This window comes from Lonchura striata, chromosome 2 (assembly GCF_050655825.1).
Source record: "Lonchura striata isolate lonStrDom1 chromosome 2, ASM5065582v1, whole genome shotgun sequence".
NCBI classification, from domain to species: Eukaryota; Metazoa; Chordata; class Aves; order Passeriformes; family Estrildidae; genus Lonchura; species Lonchura striata.
Window position 1 is genome coordinate 92,716,898 of NC_140704.1, and position 23,396 is coordinate 92,740,293.

Sequence of the window (23,396 nt, forward strand, 5' to 3'; positions counted from 1 at the left end):
TCCACTTTGTCAAATGTATTCCAAATAATAGCAAAATGGGAGCAAAGATATTTGAAACTGAATTAGAATATTGCTAATCTGGTTTGTTTGTTCTGAAAAAAAAGCCCATTATTTAAATAATAATTTGTGATCAATTTAAATGGATCCTAATTTCAGATTAAGTTAATTGTTCTCTTCATTTGTCTAAAGAGTATATTTAACTAGTCTATATTTATGTAGAATATAGGATATAGTATATTTATTTATTCTATCACTGACTCATGTTTTTATAAGTGATAAAAACATCTTAAAACAGTGCATGAATTCAATTAACATTATCTAATGTACTGATTCTAAGGTTTTCTCTCCTAGATTTAAAAAAACTTGTAAAATCCATTGTCCCACACACCAATCTTTCATGGTCATCCACATAATCTCACCAGATTAACATTGTTATTCAAGTGTGTGGAGTTGGATGACTTTCTTTTATTTTTTTTTTTTTTTTTTGCATTTAAAATCCTCATAATCTGCTGGATAGTCTTGCTCCAGTTCCTTGGCCTAATCAAACATACCAGAAAACAGAACCATATCCCTTCTATGATGAAATCAAGGCAGCCCAAAGAATATCTCTGCTGAAGTTCACTATTGCCCATCACAAATGAAAGCAAATTGATAAATTACAGTTTGCAAATGCCTACAATAGGAAATTAATTTAGTGGTTTGAAATAAAGCAAATTTTAGGACTTTTAGACAATTACTTACAACCATCTGCAAAAGAAAATTCTGTTTCTTTTTCATTGAATGCACAGAGATTTTTATATTAATAGAATTGAATCTTTTCAAGACTCAGCATTTGATCTCAAGAGAATGAAATGATACTTCACAATGAATCTGATAAATGAGACAATTATATATGAACAGGCACATTGATTGACCTCTGATTTTTTAAGAACTTTTAAAAAGCAAAGTAGAGAGAACTTTAGTTCTCTGCTATTTATTTTGGGAAGCAAGTGGTTGATCCATGTGCTATAAGTGACTCAAATCTGGATGTTTGAATTTCTTATCAATATTTTGACAGAATGATTTTAATACACAGCCTTAAAACCAATTAAAATGTTGGGCCAGAATGCCTGCGAACATAGAAAGTCGTGTATCATCCTACAAAGTTGCCATTAGATTTAGATTTTGATATTCACTGTAGCAAAAAAAAAAAAAAAAAAAAAAAAAAAATCAGTGAAATCTGGACCTCTCAGAAACAGATTTTATTTTAAGTAACAGTTTTAGTAGCCAGACTTTAATGTTAGCAATATGTAAAAGCCTAAGGAAATTGTGGTATCAGTACTTCTGCCCTGCATAGTTCATAGAAACACTTAGAATAAGAAACTATGGCTGAAGTTAAACCAGTGGACATTCTTACTTTGATCCCAATGGAGATATGTGTGATGGCTGTCCCGTCCTACACCCTTCTTGCTGTGGCTGAGCTACTTACCTACCCTTAGCTACCTGTGAATTTGTGTGACAGGGAAAATTAAGCAACCAGAGCTCTGCTGTGATGGGGCAGCATTGCAGCATCATGTTCTGATCTGTTTGCTACCAACAAAATGCATGCCAGCTCATCTTTCACTTTTAAATGAGTCAGGTTTCCCTTGGGGCCTTTCCATTAGAAGAAAGAAATAAACACTTAGCAAAGGCTACTGATAAAATCTGCACTTTTACTACTTTTTAAAATTATTATTATTTTTAATAGGAAAATTTGCAACCTCCCTTCTAGCAAAAAGATGTAAATTGTGGATTTTAAGAAACAAATCCTGCTGCACAGCAGGTTTAGACAGGCTGCTACAGTCAGGGCCTTAAGGCATTCTGTGGTTTCCCTGTGGTAAGCCATGGTTCTCATTTGTAAAGCCAGGAGAATTCCCACTGTTGCTGTAATCGTATGCATGATCCTTCTTCCAACTCAGTACTTCGAGCATCAGTTAAAAAAGGAAAAATAGGGCAAATAGTGGTTGTGGTAATAATAATAGTGGTAGTCAGCTATCCAAGAGCTTAGAAACTTCATATATTTTGTGGGATTTATTTTTGTCTTCAGGAAATAATTAAGCTTTTTAGTGGAAATCTTAACAAAATATAACTAGAAGAAAGAAAGAAAAAAAAAACACAGAGAAAAAAAACAAACAACAAGAAAAACAACACCAAAACATGTCCTCATTCAGACATGGCAGGGAAGACATCAGAATTTTTTTTTAATGTAAAATATTCTCTCTGTAAATTTTTTTCCCATTTACTGCTGTTTTCCAAATATGTAAAATCCTTTCAGAAAAGGCCTGACTCCATCCCATGAGCCTTATTATCATATAATCTCTGTGTTCTGTCACTTCTGCATTTGGTGAAATCCTGTCCAGTGTTTGATTCTGCTGTTTCTTTATTAACAGCCCTTGATGGACTAGTTTTAGCATGTCTTTTTGATTCTCTTTTTTCTTTTGATACTCAGAAAATATAAATCAGTGTGTTTCACAGGTCAGTTATGTTTTGTGGGTAAAAGTACTTTGGTGTCTTTCAAGCCTTCCCTTTGAAAATTGCATTTTTTTATCCCCTCCTTCCTGTACTGTGAAAAAGGCTGAGTATCTGTTCCCTACTTATCTTCTTGGGGTCTTTCATGATCCTGTAAACCTCAGTTTCCACTCTTTCTGACCCCTGTCTTTTTATTGTTAAAACATGCTTGTCTACTGCTTCTTGCCCACTGTGGAAGCTGCTTCAGAAATTTCTTTGTGCCTGCTGCCCTCTCATCTAGAAGCAGGGAAAATTCTAGATTGGAAGGAAGCTCTGGAGGTCATCTGAGTCCACCTGAGCTGACAGCAGAGGCTTGGATTAAGTTATTCATTGGCCCAACAAGACAAGCCTTGAATTACTTCCAGTAAGGGAGATTCCACAACTTCTCTAGGAAACCTATTCCAATGTATGGTTGTACCCACAATGAAAAACTTTTTCCTGTAGTCTGATGAAATTGTCTTTTGAAGCAATTGATGCTCATTGCTTCTTTTCCCCTTGCTGTGTCCTTGTGTAAAGAGTATTTCCATCTTCTCTATAACCTGTCTCTAGATATTGAGAATGTGATTAGACTCTCCCCTCCCTTCCAGTTGAGTAAGCTGAATTCCTTTCACCTTTCAATGGGCATCAGCTTGGTGGCCCTTCACTGAACCATTTCCAGTTCTTCAATGTCTCTTTAGAAGTGGGAGTCCAGAACTGGACATAATATTCCAGCTATGACCTAACAAATATCAAACACAGAAGTGCCAAACTTTCATCTGCTGGGTTTACTTTGGCTGCTGCAGTCCAGGCCCCAGGGTGGTTTCATTGCTACAAGGATACTTAGCTCAGCCAGTCAGTCCTTGGACTGCTACTCAGGATTATTCCATCACAGATGCAGGATCCTGTAAATATCTTTGTTAGATATTATGCAATTCCTGTTGGCCCAGTCTTCCAACTACACTGTTTGCTGTAGTGTATAATATATACCTTGTTGTGTCTTACTCAGGTTTTTTTCACAGAGTGTGGAGCAGATCTCTGTGTATCAGTAGATACGGAGCCATGCTATTTGTTTATGTTAGCATAGCAACAATGACAAATAATAACAACAATAATATTAATATCAATATGAATATTATGACAAAATTATTTTGATATAATTTTATATTATTATTTATGTTATTAGTTTATTATTTCTTAGTTGATAAAAATCTGGTTTCTGTTTTGTTTTCTGTTCCTTTATAGGCTATCAAAACTTATATATTTGCTTTTTTGACCACCACTGAAACTGAGTAGATGTTTTCACTAAAAGGTCCATGATGATTTTGAGATCTGTTTCATCAACAGCGATAGCTAGTTAAACCTAGCAGGGTATTTGGAGAATAAAAAGGGCATTTTATTCTCTGTACATATTAATTTGAATTTATCAACACTGAATATCATCTATTATTTTATTGCCTAGTTTTCACCTTTGAAAAAAGAAAAATGAGATATGACATGGTTGAAATGGTACTGTTAAAGAAAAACAAGTATTCAGTGTTTCTGATAACACAAGAAACAGAAGTCATCAAAAGTAGTTGCAGAATTTTTAGAACATACAGAAATATTCTTATTTCTACACTATTTTAGCTGCTGAAAGTATATATGTTTTAAAATTTAAAAATTTTAACAATTTAAAAATAAATTGCTTAAAATTTAAATTGTAAAAAAATATGTTTTAAAGTGATGTCTCAAGACTGAACAAAGATAAAACATTCCAGGCTCAGAAAGTCCGAAATATAATAGTACAAATTTTTTTATTGACTGATTCTTAATTGTTTTTTCACCAGAAATATCTGTTGCATGCTATTGTTAAAAACTGAGAACTGAACTATATGTTGTGATCAAGTACAGCCATTTCACATTATACATCTGAAGAAAACATTCATCAACTGCTCAGTCCATCTTAGATTGAAGTTTCCTGAATAAATCTTTCATGTATACTTCCTTCTGTTTCTAAAAGTGGCCAGCGGAAAAAAAAATGGGTTTTTTGAACTGTAAAACATAACCTTAGAAGCCTGATGAATAGCATATAATCCATTCTAGAGGAATATATTGTGAGAAAGCTCATTGCAAATAGCCAAAGGAATGTGCAAAGAAATATGTTGGAAAGATTTATAATCAGCTGCTCCTGTAGAAGTGCTCGTAGTGTAGCAGTGATCAGTCTGTGTACAAGGAGCAAGCTTTTCCAAACTCACTGAAGTTTGAGATGAATACTAGATATTAACATAATTTTAAAAATAAACCCTTGGAGGAGTACACACACTGTATTTCTGAGAAGTACATGGCTAAAATAACTAGTAATGCTTACATGACCTTATGTTTCATTTTTGGGATGTTACACCTAGATTTGCACCTTGTGTCTCCATTTTTTGTTTCTGCACAGCACAACTCCATTTTTAAAATTCCCTTGTCTTCTCACAGATATAATTCTCCTTATTTGCTAGGTATTTGTTACTCATCCTTTGCTATGCTTTCCTCTAAGAAGGACTTAAATTCTAAAATGTTTGTTGCTCTAATTTCTGACAAAGTGTCATATTTTCTTCTTTCACTAGCAAATAATTGAAAGTACACTCTTGGTTGGGTGTGGTAAATAATTCTGGAATGTAGAATGAAGAGTTCCTCTGGTTTCAGGTTTGCTCACTTTCCTGCTTCTAGGAGAGAGGGTGAACATGAGATTAAGAACCTTAAACTTCTACTGCCACTGGAGGAAGAGATCCTGACCTCCTTCCATCCAACTGCTTTATTTCTCAGCCTGTATTTTCTCTGATGTTACCACAAGTGTTTCTGGAAGGAGCCAGCATGGCTTACGCCCACAGAGGCAGCAATGTTAGCTGAGAGATCCAGGGCTACATTTGGTAGCAGCATCTGTTCATGCCAGCTTAGTGTTGACACTTTCGCTTAAACAGGCTTTATTTGCTAATATTTGCAACATCAATGAACAGCTTTTACACTTCCAAATGGCTGTATAAATGGGTAATCTCACATATCTACATCACAGCTAATCTCTTGAAGTGGTACTGACTGACTACACCAGTTAATTTTTTTTCTTTTGCCTTTGATAGAGAAATAATAAAAAAAATCGATTTTAACAGTACACCCTCTAAGACCTCCAAAAGTAGTATGTAATAGGTTAATTTGTTATTTTTCCCCATTGAGCAACTTGGTAGTGTAGAAGTCAACTTCTCCCTAAATAAAATGGTATCAGTAAGTCCTTGTTAACTGAAGAGATGGCCTGTAACTGCACATTTAAGTTAATTTTAGCAACTATTCAGACAAATTCTCACCTCCTCCCCTTCACAGATATGTTCTAATTCCCTAAGAAGAAGGCATAAAAAAGCCTGAAAATTATGTTTCCCAATTAGTGGGGCTTTCTCATATTTAAATTCTGTGTGGTTCTGCCAGATAATTGAAAAAAAAGTGATACATTCTTTTGATCTTTGTTGAGATGATGTAGGCTGTTAAATATTGTTTTGTTATACTGTTCATGTTGACATAGACTGTATTGTGGCACTTATAGCTTCTTTGGCACAGCTCTGGACTCAAGTGTTCAGCAGTGATTAATGACCAAGAATACACAGACCTACTGCTGAGTCTAAGAGCTCTCTAATCTCTGCTCCTGTTCCTTCTCTCACTTCCAGCATTAGCTAATGTGGCTTCTGTGAACACAGTGGTTCTGGTGACTTGTCATACAGCTTGTCCTGCCAGCAGTTAGCATAGTGGTAGCATAGAGCTAATGATCATCAAATTCTCACTTTTCTTAATTCTTGCTTATTATTGCATCTTTGATGCTCTTTCTCATCCTTGCAATATTTTATTTAGTGTTTGGTAGAGAAATGGCTTTTAAACCTGTGCTAAAGCCTTTTTTTAGTCCTTGCACCCTGTAGAATAATTTAATATCCTTTGATATGTAATGCCAATTAAGTGATACGTGTGTTAACATAAATATTTAATTGTTAAAAGAGAGATCACTTTGGCCTAGAGCTTTAATTGAATTAGATGCTTTTCAGATGATTGTCAAGATTAAACAGTCCATTATGAACATTTGCCACTGCAGGAGATTTCTACTTATTGAAAGACAAAAGGGTAATTTCATCTAGTTTTGCTGTAAACTGTACGGGTCCTTCATACTGATAAGGGAATTCTCCCTCTTTTAACCTTGATATGTACTGTAGTAATGAATTTATGAATCTTTAAATTCAGTCACATCATTAAAGTGGGGATATGATATTAGCACTGCCAAGTAAATTAAAAGGATGAAAATTTATCTACATAACTGCTAAAGAGATCAGAGTCAATACCAATTTGTCAATAATTACTATTGCTTTAAAAAGCAAAACTAGAACGATAAAAGGAGGCAGCTGTGGATCTTTATTGCATACTAACTGGAGTTTGATTAATTTCAATGACAGACTTCGCATGGCAAACTGGAGTTTTAGGGAAAGTAATTTTCCTTGACACTGGGCTGCTGAGGCACCTAAACTATCACTTGCTTGTGTTAATATGGAATCCAACTGTTTTGTTATCGACCCAAAATATTTCTGGTTTGGAGCAAAATGTTTCTGTATTGCAGTTTTGCCTAATTATGTGAACATCTTCCACAGATCAGAATCATGGTTTTTTGATGTGCTGTGGACTGCAGTCATGCATATATCTCACGCTGAAAACACGTCACAGCAGTTTCCTTCAAAATATAGTACAGTTATGCATAATGCATGATAAGACTAGAGAGATGTGCAGTGTGAATCAAAGTTTTAATGTCCTAGTTTTCCAGATATTATTATCTATTCACTGTGTTTTTAAAGGAGCTCTGATTAAGAATCATGTCAGCTGTGACAAGCCATAAAGACAAGCACAACATTCAGTGAGAACCTGAAAAAAACTCTCTCTGAACAAATTTTAATATTAAACTCATTATTGGGGAACCTTGCTCTTATTTTGCCAGGAGTGGAGGACTGCATCAATAGAATCCCAGTTGCTGCCAACATTTTGTCACCAAAGGTCATAGAGCAAAGACATTCAGAGCACAATACCTTTCCTCTTTGTGTCTGACACACCTGACGTTACTCAAATGGTTGGTCTGTATTTACTCCTTTGTATTTGTTGACCAGGTCTTCAACAGAGCAGATGCAAAATTTCAACCATCCTTGATGTCTTGGGACATGCTCTAAAGCAGCCAAGTGCCAGCTTGACTTGAATTCATATCTTCCCCTTTGGTCTGCAAAGCATCCAAATGTCAAAAAAGCTGTTTGAATGTAAAATGTACATCTCAGCTTCACATTTGAGTGCGATCCTGATGGGGACTGCACATTCTCCAGCCAGCTGTTTTTTTCACTTACACAATATCAGACTACTAAATCTACCTGAAATTTTATGCTAAATGCAGTCTCCATTTATGCTAAATGCAGGCTTCAGGCTTATGGGCAGTCCAGACACACCCTGGGTTTCTTATTGTCTGGTGTAAACAGCATGAAATAGTCAGCAGTGTGACTGATGCTAAAGCTATATCTACACAAGTGAGGGAAATCATATCTAGAGTAAAATGGAAGTGAAAATCAAACACCTTGCTACTTCTGCAGGACTACTGGGAAGGGTTCTTTCATTAATGTGAGAAGTTCTTCTCATTTTGCTGTAGGGCAAGTGCTTGCTTAAGCAGGCAGGAGGGCTTTCTCATGTTCCTCATGAGGGTCAGTATGAGGAGTAGGTTGAGAAAGTGGGAAGAAATCAGACCAGTGAGGGGAAATGCAAATATTTACTTACAAATATGTTGATACATATAGGAGAGCAAGTGCTGGAGGACACTGCAGTAAGAGGTGCCTACAAAATAAAGGAGCAGACTCATGTAGTGAGGGGGCATTAAGAACAGGCAATTCTTTATTCCTTGTTTCTCATTGGTAAGGGTGGGCTTTGCAGCCATGTCTCTGTCCTTGTCGAGTGGTGTGGCTGGACCTGAGGCAGAATTGACAAGAGCAAGAGGGTCAAGGAAAACCCTTCCAGCTTCCCTTCCTCCTGCTGCCTTTGTCCATGCCTGCCCTTACCAATGGGAATAAAGCTGAAGGGCAAGGTGTGTCCATTCCCTGGAGGAGGTGATCCTTACATAGCAGCAGCAGCATTGTAAGAAGGCTGGTTTGGTCAGAGAAATTGCACAGTGGGAAGTGAGCTGGGCAAGACCAGCCTACAGTAGTCATTGAATCTAAGTGCAGACAAGACTGCATGTGACAGCCTGTAGAGAAGATTCCCTCAGGCCACTAAAAATGCCATTAACTTGGACATTTCCTTTACAGATGACCTGAGCTGTTAGCAGAGATTCCAATCTTCAAAGACTGTGCTTGTCCATAGCATGTGAAAGGCTGCAGTAGGATTGCTTCTGTCAGTGAAGGGGGAGGCACAGAGCACAGTCTAGTGTGTGCCACTTTTGCTTTCCCTCTGCACTCCTCTCCAGGATGCTGACACTCAGCAAAGCACCATAAGGGTTAGAGGGGCAGATTCAGTGAGCTGTCACTACTGGCTCCAGACTGAGTGAAAATGCACCTACCCAGGGAATACTCTGTACAGGAATGCTCATGCCCTTCTTTCTTACACCATATTATCCTCGGGTTGTACAGAACATCATAAGCACACATACACTGCTTTTTGCTCAATGCAGAATCTAATGCTAACTGTCCTGCACTGTATAATCATGAAATGTGGGGAAGCATAGTGCTTCTTGTGTTCAAAATTCAAGTTAGAACTTCAGGCAAATGAAACAAGTGACTTCTTTAAGAATGAGCTTGTGATCCTAAAGTAGCCTTACATAACCACATAGAGAATTGGAGTAACCCAAGTAAAGCAAAAAACACAACTATGAAGAGAGATGATATTTGGTATTTACAGCCATTATTCCTGCCATGTAGTTTGGTTCCACAAAGAAGAGGCTTTGTGAATACAGTTTTTGCAAATAACTATAAAATCCTTCTTTGCAAATTTGGAAGTCAGATGAAAATTCAGCATTAAGCAAATTTCTTCATAGCTGTGTAGAAAAAAAATGTCTGATAGCCTACAGATGTGCAATAAAGAAGCTCAGGAAGAATACTGACCTGCACTGACAGCATTTGTGTTTTTTCTAGTTACTCTCCTGGCCCTGTGATTTAGTATTATGCGGGTGAGGTATTTGTACTAGTACACAGGAAACCCTTGAACACAGAAAATAGTACTTACTAAAATAGATAGCATTCCCAAGGGGGAAACAGCAAAATTACATGAGATTCATAGAGTAAGGAATAACTAAAATTGCCCAATTATTTAAACTGAGGTATCAATATAATACCTTGCTGAGCTTGTGGAGCATAATTTAGAGTAGGCATTTTGCCTGCAGATCATGATATAAATATTTTATATTATCTTCCACACTATTAGAATAATAGAGGTAGTGTTATTTAATCCACTCCTGGCAAAGCAGATGCTTGCCAGAATGCATAAAGCACTCAAGGACCTGCTTTTGTTATCATTGAAACTGATTGGTAGAATGATTCATCGAAAGTTTGATTCCTTATCATGGAAGTGGATTTGATGGTGCTTGTGAGACACAATTTAAGGTTATGTTGAAGCTTCATAAAAAAAAATGTTGTTGATGGAAATATTAGCAATATAAGGATGAAAAAGCTTCTTAAATGTAAGCAGGTAAATCAAGAGCCATGTCTGGGTAGGGAAGAGGGCTGGGATAGACTGCATGTCTGCAAATTGTTTGATTTAGACTTAATAAAACTTGTGACCACAAAAACTGAATTTGAATACACCTCTTAAAAAGCGATTGCAAGCAAAGAAACTACAGGCCACAACAGAGAACATGCAAGTGCTGCTATATCTTCCTAGAGGTCTCATAAAGTATGCTGCAAGTCAGCAGGGGCAGAGAAGTTCAAAGTGTAATAAAGCTTTTCCTAAGACCACAGCCTTTAGAGTGTAATTAAATGCTTCTCATGACAGTCATTGTTTCTATTATTTTTAACCTGCAACACATTTCATTTTTGGTATCTGATATGCCCTGACCACCGTCATTGGGCCTGAGGTGGACGTTCGGGTTTTGCATGATTTAGGGTAGGTGGTCCAAATATTTCTCTATCTTCCTTTTCTACAAAGTGGATGGGAGATGAGTATTCATTGCTAATCACCATAATCTTGCACACTTGAGCCAGGCTTTAGTAGTCAGAATGCTAAAATCCTATGGAAAGCATTTAAACCTATGTCCTCTCCCTGAGGTGATTGTACCTAAAGCTGATATGCATAGGGGATGATGAAATGACCATTGTTTTATGCATTTATATGTTAGCACTTCCTCTGTCTGTTTATGCTTTGTTTTTCATGCTTACTATGGCTTTTATTGATGTGTTTGATAACATGGCATCAGCTGCAAGGCAGAAATGTTTATTTTGTTGGGGTTTTTTAAAAACTTTTCAATGTAGATTAAAAAACTTCAGCAGCCCCTGAATGGATAGGCTTAAGCTGAAAATTTACATGTGACTAACAAACATTATAATGCAGATGAGCCAGACAGAGAAAAGGAAATTCATAATAAGGGACTGTTCTGGCAGTATTAATCTGCCTCATGTAGATTGTGTGATGAATCATCCCATGTCGCCACAGGGACTGCCACTGCTGCTGCTGCTGCTGAGCTCTGCCAGCAAGTGGGACAAAAAAACGTGTGCATGAAGAGTGGAGGGGAGGGTACCCACAAGGGAAAAGGAAAGGGACAAAAAAAGAACAGCTATTTAAAACTGGACATGTCAAGCCTGGCCAGTAGTTCATGTTATATATAATTCAGCCAATTCAATGGGTAAATCATTTCATATGCTCCATGAAATGCAATTTGCTTCCATGGCCAAGCATGACAAAGGTTTCAGAGAATTGTAGTTGGCAAAGAGCTCTTCTTGGGTAGTTAATTCAAGGCCTGTGAGATTGCTGAGGCATCTTGTCAGAACATTAAATAATCACACAATGTCATGAGGGAATATCTAATTAAGGGTCCAATTTCTCAAGGGTCTGAGTACCTGTTACAATGTGCCGAGAACCTTTAATTCCCACTGACAAGAGCGGCAGCTTAGGGTGTTCCCAGCAGGTATTTAATAGGATTGTGCCCTTACTTCATTTGGATGGGATAAGTCCAGGCCAGTCAGGTGAAGCAACAGTAATGAAAAAAGACAAGATAATGACACATAGGTTTACATTCCAGCAGGAATTATTATGTATTATTATGTATTATTATGTATTATTATGTATTACTTGCAGATGACAAAACATACTCAGGTGTGAAGTCCCTGTGAAATACAGGAAAATATATAAGGATGCATTTTTAGGGGTTAAATTTGTGCCTTTGAGAAAGATCTGCCGGTATTCACCTCATGCAAAAAAAGATCTGTAAAAGGCAACATGAACCCTATATCACCCTAGACCATTATTCTGTGTGAAAAAGTGACAGAATTCCTATTCATGGTTTGGTTTCCAAGAACTTTAGTGATTTAAACAACCCCATGAGGGCTGTCTGCCTTACAAAGGCAAGTAGATTTTCAATCAGTGTTTGGGAAGAAGAAAGCTTGAGTAGGAGAAATGTGGATGCTGAATTTTCCTAAGCAGCATTCTTGGTGTGACTCAAAAGGTAGAACAAAATTTGAGGTAGACAGATGAAGCCTTACCAGCAAGACTTTTCCCTCCTTCCTGTATACCTACAGTTATATAAAGGAGAAGAATGTTAGATGCAGCAGAAGAGAATAAACATTGAATTTTGGCTTATTCTCAGCGATGAAGGTAGAAATAGTATTCTGTTCTTTGTTCTGAAGTGTTACAAAAAGGATTAAATGAGTAGGGAGCATAGCATTATGTTAAGCACTTTTGGAAGAGTGAAAAGTTAAAATTAATCTTTGTGTTGTCAGTCTCTTAAGTGAGGAATGATGCATTAGACAACCTGATTTTATTTGATATGTTGGGAAACCAGAGCTGCAGTGCTCTTTCTTCAACAGAATTACAGGCTTCTTTTAAAGAGAGAGGCAAAGTGAACACATCACTCTGGAGTAGATCAGCATAAGCATTTTCTGTATCATGAGTAATGTTTACTGGAAGAAATCAAATTACTGTTACACAGACCATCTGTTTTCTTTGCATGCAATCATGTAAGTGTTTTAGGACAAGCCATCCTTTTTAATCAGTTGTAAATCTCTTACGGCAAGACACTGTTTTCTGTAATAAAATCTATTTTTATGATCAATGTAAGGGTTTTAAATACTGGTTTCTCCTGCATAAATATAGTGTACATATTGTTCATAACATAAAAAAGTAGGGGTGTACAGCACTGGTTATTATCTGTCAAGAACATAATTTAAGGGCTTTTTGCACAGCCATTTTTGGATATTTGTTGGATCTGCAACTCATTGGTGTTCAACTATTATAGCAAATAACATAATGAGTAATACTGTCCATTTATAGCCCAAGAAGTTGATTCCTATCTACATTTAGTAAATGGAGTATAATAGAGTCTCTATTTTGTAGCATGACTGCTGTGATAAAAGTTATTACTGTGGAAGATGATTGTCCATTGCCTAAATTCGTACCCTTGGAAATACTGAAGAAAACAAAGCATGGCTTATTAAAAATGAGCCTGTGGAATGACATAAATTACATTAAGGAGACTTGAATTTATTGTTCAAGAAGGAGTCAACAATAGAGTGTGATATTTACTTCATGTTGAAGGGTAGCTCATTACAGATGTAATTGTCCCATTCATTTTAGTGGGTGCTGAATTGAGTCTACTATTTTATTTTTTTATCACTGTCAGCTGTCAACTTCCCTGATTCATGTATTGTCTTTGAGTGCTCTTGAATTCAGAGCAAGCTGAAGGTCTGCCACTTTAGCAAAGTCTCCTCTGATTTCAAAAGCAGTTGTGTGATTGCTTTGCCAGAATTTGCACTGTATTGCATAAAATGACCCTGAAATAAAAGAAAGAAACAAGAACTGTAAGTAACACAATTGGAAATTCCCTGAGCAGGTTGGCTGTCCTTCTCAATGAGGTTGGCAAGCCTGAATTTCATTTGTTCAGACACTTTCAAATCAATGCTATTCTGTCTGAATAATTAAGCTGCTTACTCAGGCTTGAAAAGTATATGGTGCTAAATTCTTGCACTTTTTTGGGTAAACATGAAAAGGCAAAGAGGGAAAACAGATGGACCATTCACCTGGAAAAATAATAGTGCCTACAGTCTGGTGCCATCCCATGGTACAGTGGAAGCTTTCTGCTCAGGGAAATATCAGATTAAATGAAGGGCCCCTACAAGTCCTATTGTGAAGGCTGGACTCAGAACGTCCATGTCCTATGTATTGCAACTTACTTGCAGTGAAAGGAAAAAAGCAGAACAAGGTGAATGGCTTACAAAATCATACAGGTGACAGACACTGAAAGATAAAATAAAACCATAATTAGTAACAGTCTAATAATTTTACTTGTTTTCAGTTTTTGTTGTTCAAATTCAGTATTCTTTCTTTTAGAAAATTATTAAATATGACATAAATTTTTACTTTTTATTCCCTCTGGTGTTTCTTCTTATGTTCACCCTTCTTTTATTCACAGGGAAGAAAACTGTAGGCAAATTGCATTATGTCATTGAATCACAGCAATTTGTTTGTTAGAATAGACTTCCGGAGGGCTCTGGAGGGTATCAACAATGTCCTAGTCTAAGCAAGAAAAGGTTAGATAACATCACTAGCAGCCTTGTTCTGCTGAATTTGGAGCATCTACAAGGATGGAGATTTTCCAGCCTCTCCTAACAACCTATTTCTCAGACTTCCTTATGTTCCCCTACAAGCTCATCTGGTAGTTTCTCATGTTCCTCACCAGTTTCAAATCCAGCTGAGGCCTGATTTCCCCAGTTTCATCCAAGCAGTCCAGAACAAGGAAGTTCTGCACTGCTCCCAAGTAGACCTCCCAACCTCTTTATCCTGTGCTATCCATCTGCTGTGCCCGCATGACTTTCCATATGGCAACCTGTGAGGTCCCAGTGCACTGGGGGAGCTCTTTTCAGAAAGCAGCTTCCTCTTCTGGGCCCCTTTTACTGTCTTGGGTCTCAGGAGACACATTTCCGTAGGAGCTATCAAAAAAGTTGATGCAAATATTTGGTTTCTATTTTTCATGTCATTCTTCCTACTCCCATCTTCATACTCTCAAAGCTTTTTCAGCAAGATATATAGGGTAAGGTGGAAGATATCAAAACAATCTATTTCCACAAGGGATTTTTTTAGCATGATTTTTCATTTGCATATAAGTAAAATTACTACAGTATTTTGATTTTTTTAAAATTTTGTTTGTTTTTTAGGGTTTTTTGCCCAGAATTTATGAGCAAAATGAGTTCTTTAGTAGCTTCAGTAGAATAGACACTGTATTTTCCAGCTTTATGGTCTGTTTTTATCTCAGAAAGATTTTTTTGGTGTATTTAAAATTGTCAAGAAACTGGCCTAGTTCTAAGAACAGTAAATGCTAACACTACTATTATCACATTTTCATTATCAAGAAAGAATTCAGCAAAATTACTTAATTTGCTTAGTGTTAAAGACAGTGGTAAACTATGAATTACTGTTGTCATAGCTACAATGTATTTTGATATAGTAGATTTGTTCATTGAAATCATAATAAAATAATTTGCTCTACAGCAAGCGTGATGCATATCTTAAATTACAATGAATTACTTATTGTAATGAATATCTTCATTACAAGATATTCAGATATAAATACAGAAGTTCTGACTCCTTTTTATGTGCAGTAAGTAGAGACTACTGCTGTTTATTTTAGGACTTTCCTGTGTCTGCAGTGCTGATTACACTGAAGTGGGAATCAATGACAATGTGCCATATAGGAGACTTTATTTATAGTATCTTTATAACTGATCTAAAGTGAGACGATAGATTCTGATACCCATGACCTTTAATAGAAAACTCCCTGAAGAGGTGTTTCAAATTTTACCTCCAAAGCAACCCCTAGTGAAAGTCCTTTGTATTTTATACTTCATGAGGCAATTAAATAATGACCTATTCTTGGTTCCTTTCTCCCTCAGTTACTTCTGTATCTTGGCTATTCAGTTGACAAAACAGAAAAATTATTCAGGAGAGCTCTACAAAGCTAGACATTTAGCCATTTCAGCTTTTTATAATGATATTTTTAAGTGCAGCATGATTGGGGTTTGCATGTTTGCTTTCCTCTCCTTGACCTATTCTGGTCCAGTGGTTATAGAGGATATAATCTGTGCCTGTGTTCCAAAGTCTCCTTTTCCACCTCTTTACTAGATGTATTTTTGAAGAAAATAGAGCAGGAAAGTGACATAGATGGCTTTGGTGTCCCTCAGCTCACTTGGTGGTACAGGGAGGAAAAGAGGGAAACAGAAATGCTTGGTCACAGTTTTGAAATATATTTATGTCTGAGCAGTTCATCCTTGAAGTGGGAAAGTCTATAGGTATTCAAAAAAATAGCCATAAAACCAGTAAATAATTTTCACTCTGGACATTCTGGAGTGAAAAACAGTAGGAAAAATAGCTTAGAGAAGGAACAGGGAAGACAATATGTGTAGAATGGTGAGATTGAATTAATATTTCAGAACAGATCATTGTAGTATCTGAACAGTGAGATAGAAAGTAAAAGTGGATGCGTCAAACTAAATGCATCTATTTGAAACATGATCTGTTAAACAGTAGAATTAGTTAAACCATTGAAAGTTTTTCTTGCACATTTATTTCTCTACAAAGGGCAGCGTAAAAGATTCTGGCCCTTACTAAACAGTAATTCCTCCAGGCTGCTTATTTTTAAATCAACTCTTGGGGTTTTTATTCCTCAATATTGGTTACTATGGAAGGCAGGAGGTAAGAATAACCTGAATTAGAGTATGATTGGAAATTATTGTTCTGGTACCTTCATATGGCACATTTGGTCTCTTTATCCTCTCTGTCACAGGTCTTACACCCAGAGCAAGAAAAGTAAATTCACTTGGCTTACATATCTCTAAGGAACCTGATGCATGAGTGGACTAGAGAAGAGAAAGAGAGAAAAACTCCCAAGACCTACAGATCATCTGGCTGGCAGGGTGAGTAAATGTCCTGTCATCACAGTCATGTGTTGTCAGGTACACAATGAGTGAGCCTGCTTTAAGCATTGCCTAAGAAATTATTTATCCAATAATTGTTGAGAAAAAGAAGATCAAAATGTGTCATGTTTCCAGGACTCTGACACTGGTGCCTCACATGCATTCAGAAGCACTAAGCCAAATATCTCCTATATTTTCAGTTTAAGCACTGAACATGGATTTAATAGGCAGGCAATTCTATATAGGAAGGAGAGGGTTAATGTATGCTGTGCTGTTAAAGCCATTTTCAAATGTGGCAGGTGAAACAAAAATATCCATTACTGAATCAGTCCAAATGCCTCATGATTCATAAAGAGATTCAGAAAAGGAAAGAAAGGAGGAAAACTCATCTGCACAGTGCTGACTGTACTTAGATTGCTATTGATATGGGTCTGTGTTCCCTGCTTTTCACATAAGCAACTTTTTATTGTTTACAAAACACAATTACAAAAAAAATTACCTAGCTGAGAAGCAGACATGCAGTAGACTTATGTAATAGTCAAAATCTGATTAAATTATCCCCTTTTCCTTCTGGCTTTGCCTGTTCCAAAAAGTGGTAGAAGCAGAAACTGTAGCAGGTTCTGGACAATTTCCTCCAGTTCACAGCAGTGAGTCAGGGGTTCTGTCAAGTATCAACAACCAATGTAAGGGAATCAAGAGCCACATGTCCAGAGGATGACTTATTTTTCAAAAGGATGATGCAAATAGAAATAGACAAACACAGAAGAAAATATGACTCGAAGATTACCTCCGAGTTCTCTGTCTGGTGGTTTGTGTCTCTACCAAAGACATAATAAAAATGTTTCCCTCCTCCATTGGAGTAGCTGATGCTTCTCCACTGTATTTGGTCCTGCACATTTCTGCACCCTAAACACTGGCCAGGCCCTGTGTGCTACGGTACCCTCTGCTGGGGTGAAAAGCACGAGTACAGCAAACTTATTTTCCCTGCGACCCAGGCCCAGTCTAAATTTATTTTTAGAAAGGAAAAAAGCAGCTGAATTACAGTTTGGCTGTGTGAAGATCTACCCTGGCTAGGAACATAAAACAACTTACTAAAGCCGAAAACATGATACAATAAAATAAAAGGCACTCCAGGGTTTTTCCTTCAGCTCCAGCTTCAACTGCTGTCTTATAGGAGAAGCAAAATCTAGCAGTACAACAGTGCCTTTACAATTCATATTAGGAGATGTGTTCAGTACACTGGGCTGTTTTTCTTAGCATATAAGCAATATTCTGACTTTGGCAAAAATCTGCACTTTCTGACTCCACATTCTTTGAGAGCATCTGTCTAAATGCAAAGGTTGTCTGGACTTTGCCTTATGTTCCAGTTAGAAGAAGGAGAATTTTGCTATTTTTGCTTTTTGTTGTACTTTGGGTTACTTTGTTTTCAGTAAGTACTTCTCTGAGTGTGTGGCAAGACAACTTTGGTGCACAGAATTTTTACAAAAATCAGGCAATTCCCGTGGCCATTCTGAACCAAACAGCAACAACCAGCCCTGCTCTCTGTTTCTGGACTCTGAAATCCATAGAAAAAGATGTTCAGATCCTGATGAGACACTTTTCTGCTCTAGCAGCTGCTTCTTGCCTTCTTGTGGAAAAGGCAGTGGAGCAGATGATGCAGCCCGGGGGCACAGGTTTGTCCATACTTCTCAAATAACAGCGTCTTCTACAATGTTATTACACTCTCTTGCTTTGATAGAGTATCTTACTTTTTAAGCCATCACTTCTTTGCCCTTTAGTTTTCTACTTTATTTTGTATAGTATCAGTGCAATAGAGATGGGCTTGATGTGTTTTGACACAGTGATGTCACTAAATGAGGGCTGGTGTGACTGAGAGCAATAAATGTGTTCAGTAAGTTGTCAGCATAGCTGAAGATTAAAGTTGACATCTTTTTTTAGTCTTTAAACCATTTCTATTTGTATTGCTTTTGCAGTTCACACATAAAATCAGTCTCAAATCCAAATCTTCATGTTGAAGCTTCATGAACATTACTTCAAGAAAATAAGACGTTGGCAAATGATTAAATGTGTAATTAGAGGTTTCACATTTAATCTTGTCCCTGTAGCGATTTATGGTTTATTATTTTGTCTAAGTAATGTACTTCTTTTCTAGTGTTTTTTCTTTCCTTCATTGTTGTTAGAGTCTGTATTATTACAGTAAGGGAACTTGTCAAAGGACAATACTGTTGTTCTCAGCTGCAAGGTACAGAGGAGAAATAAATCAAAGCATAGAAGATGCAATACACTTCCCACTGCAGTTGGTGGGAGAATTGTGACATGTTTACATTGTTGGGCCAGCAATGCTTTAGTGGTGAGAACAAAGGGCAGGATGCAGCCTCTGTGCTTCTCTGCTGTCATATTTAGGGCTGAAACAGGTGTCTTCAGTAGTCAGTCCCAGGAAGGCCCAATAAAGACATGGAGCTGGGACACACAATATCCCTCTGTAGTGCATGCCAGAATTGGGTGGAAACCTGCAAACGCAGCAGAAACAGCCTTGAAATAGCCCTTAGCAAAGGGTGACCAGAGTCAGTGCCTCCAGGCGTGGAGTCCAGGCCCTTCTCCAGAGGTAGGTCCTCATAGCAGGATTTTTAAAAGGACTCATCAGGATTTGTGCTCACCACAGCTGCCCAACAGATACGTGGGGCCTTGTTGCTTGTGTGAAACCAATGGCTCTTCCCTCCCTTTCCAAGTTGCCCAGCCACTGGGCTGTGCTATCCTCTCCCTCCTTTCCTCCACCTGCATGAAATTTGCAACTTCACTCTGGCAGGGCTGTAGTATGTCTAGGGAAACAGTCCACACTGCCCCAAGGTGGGGAGAGCCTGGACATGGGATTCCTCACACTCAAGTGAGTGTTCCAAGTTATGCTTGTGTAATACAGGATACTACTTATTCCAGCTGCACCATAGAAAATAAGCCAGATCTGAGATTTTGGAACTTAGGTGATGTTTCAGGCTCACAAGGGCTCTTGAACTTGGAATGTCTTGTTGCTTGTTTGTGGGACTTCAAAGATAGAGTGAAAATTTTGAATTTTTTGGTGGCAGTTTTCATGTGTAGACATGTAAATTTTTATGTGTTCTTAACTTTCTCTTGATCAATTACCCACTAAAAAAAATAAGATTTATTCTCTTATCAACATATGGTACTAAGAGTCTCATCTTACAGTAACTTCATGCCAGTGTTGTTTTCAGAATATTGCAAGACGAAATAGCTTAGATTTTATTTCCGGTTGGGAGTTTGAGTTCACATTCATGTTAACTTCACCTAGTACTGTTAATGTGAGCAGAAAAAATACATTGTCATTTTCAATGTTTTAAACTATGACTTACAGACACACTTCACAGCAATGTTTAACACAGTTTAATTATGCTCTGTTGAAGGTATTGTATTTTACATTCTCCTTACCATTTTGTAATGTTATTCTGTTTCTTCATATTCTTTGTCTCATTGAAAACACTGGGGCCATTTCTTTTAATATTCTGCAATGACTACAGCAGAAACTTCCAAGAGATCTTTACAAGATTGTAGCTGAATATAAAGTCTAAGAATTGTCTTTCTTGAGAAATGGTTATGTAAAAAAAACTTCTGCTTTGTCTTTTGTTTTTAGTATGTCTCTTTGTCTTTTGAGCAAATTTTTCAGTGCTGTAATATTTTTCATTTATTATTGCTTCTTTTTCATTGCTGGTTTTTTGTTTGGTTGGTTTGGTTTGGTTTGGGTTTTGCTTGTTTGTTTTGTTTTGCTTTGTTTTTAAGGTAGGTAATCTGTGAGAAAATGCTGTTCTAGGCAGTTATAAGAAGCCATAACTCCAGTACTACCTTTCTTAATATTTTTTGAGGCTGATATTGATGTATTTTGAGCAAATGTGTTTTAGGAAAGGAGTTGTTCACATTAAACTTTTGATTTTTTTTTTCCCTGAGTTATAATAGCTAGTTTAAGATCTGACAATCCACATGAGAAGTTTCTGTTGCTCTACTCTATCACCAGATCTTTTAATTGGTTGTCTGGCACTTTTCCCTGCTATTTCAGTCCCCATTTGAATCAGACAGAGGTTACTCAAAATTTCATAACAGCTTTCTTTATATCTGATTAACTTAATTAGTGATTGGGTATTATCTCATCTTCAGAATAATCATTAAATATGTACAATAAATCTAGGCCTACAGAAATACTGTGTTGCACCATCTTATGCTGATGATACAAAACTGGGGGGCATGGCAGCTACACATGAGGGCTGAGCTGCCATTCAGCAGGATCTTCAAAGGCTGAAGAGTGGGGCAGAGGAAACCCAATGAGGTTCAGCAAGGGCCAGTGCAGGGTTCTGCACCTGGGGAGGAAAAACCCCATGTCCCAGCACAGGCTGGAGTGTGACCCACTGGAGAGCAGCTCTGCAGAGAAGGACCTGGGACCTTGCTGGATGACAAGTTGGCCATGAGCTAGCACAGCCCTTGTGGCCAGGAGGGCCAGTGGGATCCAGGGGTGCTTTGGGAAGAGTGTGGCCAGCAGGTCAAGAGAGGTGATCCTGCCCCTCTACTTGGCCCTCGTGAGGCACATCTGGAGTGCTGCGTCCAGTTCTGGGCTCCTCAGCACAAGACAAGGAGATAATCGGAGCCTCCAGCAGAGGTCAAAGAGATGATTTGGGGTCCAGAGTATCTCTCTCATGAGGAAAGACTGAGGGAGCCGGGGATGTTTAATCTAGAAAAGAAAGGACAGAGAGAGGATGTCATCAGTGCGTATAAATATCTTAAAGGTGGGTGTCAAGAGAATGATGCCAGCCTCTTCACAGTGGTTCCCAGAGACAGCATGAGGAGCAATATCTGCAAATAAAATCACAAGATCCACCTCAACATGAGGAAGAACTTTACATTGAGGGTGCCAGAGCATCTTCTGCCCAGGGAACAGACTGCTCATGTATGTTGTGAAGTCTCCCTCTCTGGAGGCATTCCAAACCCACCTGAATTCATTCTGATTTAGGCAGGGGGGTTGGACTGGATGATCTCCAAAAATCCCTTCCAACTTTAACAATTCTGTGATTCTGTGATTCATATTTTGCTGGTATTTAAAGTCTCTTGATGTAATTCAATTTATAGGTACAAAAATAACTGTGGTATCAGCTACCCCTTATGATGCTTGAGATTTATAGTCTTGCACTGTGAAGCAGAGGTAGAGGTCACCCCACAGCAAGGTGAATGGTCCTGGTGGCTTCAGTGGGTTTTTAGCTTTGCATGAGTCACAGTTTAAAGATTTCAGGATTTGCCTTCCTTATGACAAGCTTCTTGAAAAGCACTGCTATGGGTTACCATCCCTAATATTTAGCTCTGTGCTTAGGATTGAATAATTTATATTTTGGAACCCTCATATACATGCATATTTTGACAACACTATTTGTTTGGGTTTTTTAATTTTTCAGACAAAGTCCAGCTTTTCACAGTAGATTGAACAGCTTTTGCTTTTCTGAGCCATAGAAATCTAGTGTGTAAATTCATTTGAGCTTGAGGATTACTACCCTTTTAGTGTTTATGATCAAAAGTGTTAGCAAGACCCTTGGGACAAACTCCTTACTGGAATGAAATAGCATCGGCTATTTGAAGTCAATTGGTTGAGCCATTCCAACACTTAGTAGAAAGGCAATTGGCCTCTGGTCCTTATGCCAGTGGAATGTACTGGAGTTTTTACATACAGTACTAGCATATAAAAGAGTACAAAATTTGGAGGTAGAGTTTATCTCCTGCTGTCTGCCTGACTTGGTATTAGAATCGCAGAATGTTGGAAAATATATTTGAGGTCATTTAATCCAGCACTGCCAAGTCTACCACTAAACCATGTCCCTCAGTGCCACATCTACATGTCTTTTAAATACCTCCAGGGATGGTAACTCGAAAACTTCCCTGGTCAACTTACACCAGTGTTTTCAGTGAAAAAATGTTCATAGTATACAATGTAAACCTCCCCTGCTATATAATATAAGTGCTTGGATGGTCCATAGCAGATTCTCACCAGGATATCTGCCCTGTTGGCCTTCCCTCTAAACACTCACAAACATTCAACCCATCATAAAGCTCTAGACAGTCAAAACACTTCCTGTCATACATGACTACCCCAACTACGTCTCCTTCTTTGACTATCCCTTCTTAGGAGTTTATAGCCAAATTGTTTGGACTCCCTAGATGCTACAGTGCCATAGAGCCATTTAATATGCCATATTTAAACTTCAGAGCTAGAACAGATATTTTCATTGACTAGGAAATACTGTGTAACTTTTGAGGCCTGTAATGTAGGTGCAAAAAATTGCAGCTGAGATCCCTGGAAATACAAGTTCAAAACAAACTTTGTAGCTCAGATTGAAGTCCTATTTAGTTGAAATGGTCCTTTTTTATTCTCATTGTACATATTTTTGCATTTTTAGCATGGAAGTGCTATGTTATATTACAGGCGTTCCTTCAGAAAACTTGGGCAAAACCTGCTTTCTCTAGGTCACAAGGAAGAATAGCCACAAGGGAAATGGTGCTTGTTTTCTAAAATGCATATATTCTGTTGTGCGTTGCTGAGTAGAAGGGGGCAAGCAGTTAGGAAGAGCTGATTCACTGAGATGTTTATGTAGAAGAGAGTTAGCATTGTGAAGTGAATTAATGTGAAAATTTTTATTGCTTACTTGTTTCCAGGCTGGATTTCTCCATCACACAAAAGCCTCAGGGCCGAAATCAGACAGGTTTTTTTGAGAGGGGATCACTTTT

General features: G+C 37.7%; 1 protein-coding gene across 12 annotated transcripts in view; it reads left to right on the forward strand.

The window, feature by feature from the left end:
- The window catches only part of LOC110469722 (poly(rC)-binding protein 3), a 497,474-nt gene that overhangs the window by 86,972 nt on the left and 387,106 nt on the right, over positions 1 to 23,396 (forward strand). For all 12 annotated transcript variants that reach the window (XM_085573686.1, XM_085573677.1, XM_085573675.1 and 9 more), the window contains exon 2: positions 16,499 to 16,628. The gene's annotated coding sequence lies outside the window, so the exon portion shown is untranslated. The remainder of the gene's footprint in view (positions 1 to 16,498; positions 16,629 to 23,396) is intronic.